A 4,679-nucleotide genomic window follows, 5' to 3' on the forward strand; every position below is an offset into this window, starting at 1 on the left:
AAAAGGAAACCAAGCCAAGTATGAAGATGTGTACCTGTAAGCCTTCAACTTAGGAGGTAGAAGCAGGAAGACCAGAAGTTCCAGGCCATCCTCTGCTCCATAACAAATCCAGGCCAGCCAAGGTTACAGGGGTTACCTTGTCAGTTTTTGTTACGGCCCCTCCACCTAACTGTGTCCTGTTAGGGTTTTCTCAATCTAGATGTCTTAGTATAAACCTAACTCATTTTTTCTTAGTACAAGTTAGTGAATACCAGGTACTGTACAGGAAGACTCCTACATAGAATACAAGGATCTGGATCAGATTTAAAAAGCACTATTATCTTCTACTAGACAAATCTTAAGAATTTTCAAACTAGTCTGCTGACAGCATGGCTAAACAAGCATTAAGAACAAACATCTAGCTGGGTGTGGCCACTCATGCCTGCAATTCCAGTGGAGGAGACCTCAGCATGAGGATTGGGAATTCATAGCCAGCTTCAGCTGCACAGTGAGTTCAAGGCCAGTCTGGACTTGAGACACTGTCTCAAAACCAAGCAAACAAACAAACAAAAACCTCAACATCCATAAATTAAGCATTGAAACCAAGAAAGATTATGAGCTATCAGAAAATATTCAATAAGAAAAACACTTAGAGTAAATAATGGCATATGGATCTGTAATTATTCGCCGTTCCTATCCTGCTACCTGTCACACACCAAACGAAGGAATGAAAAAGAAGTAGGACATCTGTAAGGATAAGTGCTGTGGGAGCAGGAAAGTGGCACCACAGAAGACAGGAACCGGAAGTCACACCGTGTTAACCTTGGAGAAAAGTCTGAATACCTTGTTAATACTCAGCTTGTAAGTTATAGTCATGTCCACAAGACCAATTCCCATAAATTATTAACATCACATGGAAACTCTTACATCCACACTAAGAAATTACAACATCAATACTGTGGGCGGTTTAACTTTTCATTCTTTTCTTAAAGCCAGCATAATGCTAGCTACAAACACATTAACCCTACATATTCTAAGATGCAGACTACTACTTTAAGAGGGTTTGTTTTTTTTCTTTATGTTTATGTACAGGGGGAGGCACATACCACAGCACAAGTGTGAGGGTCAGAGGTCAACCTTTAAGAGGAACCAATTCTCTCCTCCTCCCATGTGGGTTCCAGGGATCACACTCAGGCTTGGCAGCAAAAGCCCTTTATCTGCTGCTGATCCATCTCTGTCTCTCCCTGGCCCACAATGGGGAGAGGTGTGGGGGTGCTAGGAGTTCAGTTCACTGATAGAAGACAAGCCTGGTATGCAGGAGACCCTGAATTAAATCCCCAAAACAAAAAAGAAAACCAGTCCTAGGGACTCCACTGATTAAGTACTAATAGTAGGAATACAATCTACCTTCAATTATTGTTACATAAAGGCTTTCTGAGCCTAGTGGTGGTGGTGCATGCCTTTAATTCTAGCACTCAGGAGACAGAGGTAGGTGGGTTTCTGAGTTCAAAGCCAGCCTGGTCCACAGAGAAAGTTCTAGGACAGCCAGTGCTACACAGAGATACCCTGTTTCACAACAACAACAAGGGCTTTCCAGATCCCAGTTGTACTTTTTTAAATGAACCTATTTTACGCTGTACTGTAGGCAAGCACTCTACCACTGACTATAATCCATGCCTCATCTGTACTTTCAAAAAGGATGTCCACTTAACCAGTCACATAAATATAATTTTCACATACATAAAAATACATACATTTCTCTACATGTAAAACAGTATTCTGCATTCACAAAATGGCCCACAAATAGAACATGTAAATATTAGAGTATGTAAATAACCTGTGTTCATGAAGCCTAGTTAGTTATGTAAGTACTGTAGAAAAAAAACCACTTGAAGCTCACTGTGAGGTTCAGGAACATAAGAAATTAGCCTTGATTCATGCAACACTGAACATAAGCCAGAAATGCACGGCTCCTAAAATCAAGCATGGTTTCCAGAAATTTCAAATCTTTACACCTATACAGTGGGAAGCAGGCACAAATAGGCATCAAGAAATGTCTGAAGAAATGAGAACACTGTAGGAGCAATTAAATCTGACTAAAGTCTTTAAAGTAGTGCATCTTCATCTTTAATTATACAATTAGAGTAAAGTGCTTCCACTCTCTAAAGCGCTTAATATAATCCGCATTTCCACTGTCAGCCCTTGGGTCTTCAGTAAAATGAAGGTAAAATCATTGGAGTTGGAAGTTCGCAAGCTACTGTGTTTTACAATATACTCTTAGAAATAGTGTTATTAAAACAAGTATACTGAATGATTTCCCACCTGGTTTTCTTGTTAGCACAGGGTTTTATATGTAGCCGCCCTAGCTACTCTAACTCTTGGCAATCCTCCTGCCTCTGTCTCCAGAATGCTGGGATTACAGGTGAGAAGCACCACACACAGCTGCTCCCTCCTACCTGCTTTTTCAGTATAGACATCCAACGAAATAGAATTTGCTTCATGGTCAATATTTTATAAGCCCCTTTCTTGCTAATTTTAAATGCAGAATTTTAGCTTTCTTTTGACTAAAAAAAAAAAAAGGTAAAAATACACAAGTGAATATGTTAATATTTAGAATTGTTTAACTCCCAGGTGTTCTGAATGTAGCTTATTCAAGAGTTTAAACACCAACCACAAAATTCATAAAAACATGAATTCAAAAGAATCCAAAACAGAGGAAAAATTCACGGAAAAGGCAGCATTATTTATAAGAATGGAGCAATCTACTAGAAACCTCTTCGTTAACAAACTGAAATCCCCTTGGGTCGCTTAAAATAAGGCAAGCTGGGCACCTCATATTCCCATGCCAATCTGAGTTTCAGAAATACAGACTCAGTGCTATAATTTAATACTGAATACCCAACCCAATAATTCAATTCTGAATTCCCTATTGCCCCGTGTCTTTTCTTGACTGTTCCCTGTCTGTAAGACAATTATTAATGGGAATTTCTCATGTACCCTCAGAAGAAAACCTCCGAAAGGCTTTCACCACAATATATTTTGTAAACATTCAAAGCAGATGTGGAGGCTCTGTATTCCAGCAGAGAGGCTGAGGCAGGAGGACTGCTCTGAGTGGAGGGGGGACGGGACTAGCTAATGCCTTGAGTTGTGTCTGTGTTAACTGAGGGATTCCCCACATCAGGCGTAGTCTGTGGCGTGCTCAAGGACTTGGGCCTCTGTGGTTGGGTTCGAGATCATTCAACCCCAACTTTCTGCAGGTGGGCCTGCTTCTGCCTTCCTCTCTCACATGCCAGCTGCGCGGACTAACAGCCACCCGGACCGGACCCGGCGACGTGCATTCCCAGGGGAGGCATCCCGGGAGTTCTCAGGGCAGCTGCGCAGGGTACCCGCTACATCTGCAAAGCGGACGGCGCCTCGCTGCCCCAAGTGGAGAGCCTGGCGTGGGGTCCCTCCTCCTGGCCGCGGGGCTCCCCACTGCTCCGGATGGGAGCCCAGCGAGGGGTTTCTCCTCCCGACTCCGAGTTCCCCAACGCCCCGAGTGGGAAGGGAAGCCTGGGGCCCCTCCTCTTGCTGTGGGGATCCCTCGCCGCCCTGAGTGGGGAGGGCAGTCTGGAGTTCCTCCTGCTGGCTGCGGGGTTCCCACGGCCCAGGCTGGGAACACCGCTAGGGTCCTTCCCTCACGCTGCAAGGGTCCCTCCTCCCAGCTACGGGGTTCCCCACGGCTCCGAGTGGGAACGCAGCCTAGAGTCTCCCTTAGCGGCTGGAGGGTTCCCATGACCCCGAGTGGGAGCCCAGCGTGGGGTTCCCTCCTCCAGGCTAAGGGGTTCCTACAGCCCGGCTGGGAGCACAGAATGGGGTCCCGCCTCCATGCTGAAGGGTTCCTACGGCCCTGGGTGGGATCCCAGAGTGAGGCCTCTCCTCCGGGCTGCAGGGTTCCTATAGCCCCGGGTGGAAAGCCAGCCTGTGGACCCCCTCCTCCCGGTTTGGGGCTGGAGACGGAGCCAGCGTGCCAGGTGCAGCCGCCGCCCCAACTCACCTCCGGCCAGCCGAGGCGCTAGGAGCTCCCTGCAGGGTTCGAAGACAGCGGCGAGTGGGAAAGCCCGCAGCTCAGCGCGGGAAGCCCCGGCTCACACAGGGTCCCCCGCGCCACCCCTTCCAGACGCGGGACGCCGGGGAGCCCCGGGGAACGCGCGCGCCTCCAGCCCGGGCTCGCCCCACAGCCGGCCGCTTTGTGCGGCTCTGTCACCCGAAACCCGCCGCCACCCCCGGGGCGCGCCCGCGGAGCCGCTAGTCCCTACCTTAGAGCGCTGGCCAGGCGGCGCGCACTGGTCCGGGTGCCCAGGACAGCAGGATCCGCACGAGCAGCTGCAGCAGTTCGGCCGCCGCCGCTTCCGCCCCTATCACGCCGTGACCCGGAGTGGGAGGAGCTCGCAGGCCCAGGGAGTGGGAGGGTCCGGGCGCTCGCCCCGCCCCGGGCATTTCCGCCACTGCGCAAACTCCGCACCTGCGAAAGGCGGGGCTTACGCGCTCTGGGCGGGGGTACGAGGCTTTGGTTTGGGGGCGGGGCCTGAGTGGCCTGGGCGGGGTCCTTGTGCCGGAGGCGGGGTCAATACGACCTAGGAGGGGCCGGAGTGTCTTGGGCGTGGTCTGGCGTGCAGAGGCGTCTGTGCGTTCTGGCCGGGGTTCTCACGCCCGGGCAG

The 4,679-nt window shown here is 49.7% G+C and overlaps 1 protein-coding gene across 1 annotated transcript in view; it reads right to left on the reverse strand.

The window, feature by feature from the left end:
• The window catches only part of Kdm1b (lysine demethylase 1B), a 40,566-nt gene extending 36,190 nt beyond the window's left edge, over window positions 1-4,376 (reverse strand). The window contains exon 1 of the mRNA XM_028867676.2: window positions 4,278-4,376. The gene's annotated coding sequence lies outside the window, so the exon portion shown is untranslated. The remainder of the gene's footprint in view (window positions 1-4,277) is intronic.
• Between the last annotated feature and the right edge of the window lie 303 nt (window positions 4,377-4,679).

The sequence above is a fragment of the Peromyscus leucopus genome, chromosome 5 (genome assembly GCF_004664715.2).
Source record: "Peromyscus leucopus breed LL Stock chromosome 5, UCI_PerLeu_2.1, whole genome shotgun sequence".
In the NCBI taxonomy this organism is placed as follows: Eukaryota; Metazoa; Chordata; class Mammalia; order Rodentia; family Cricetidae; genus Peromyscus; species Peromyscus leucopus.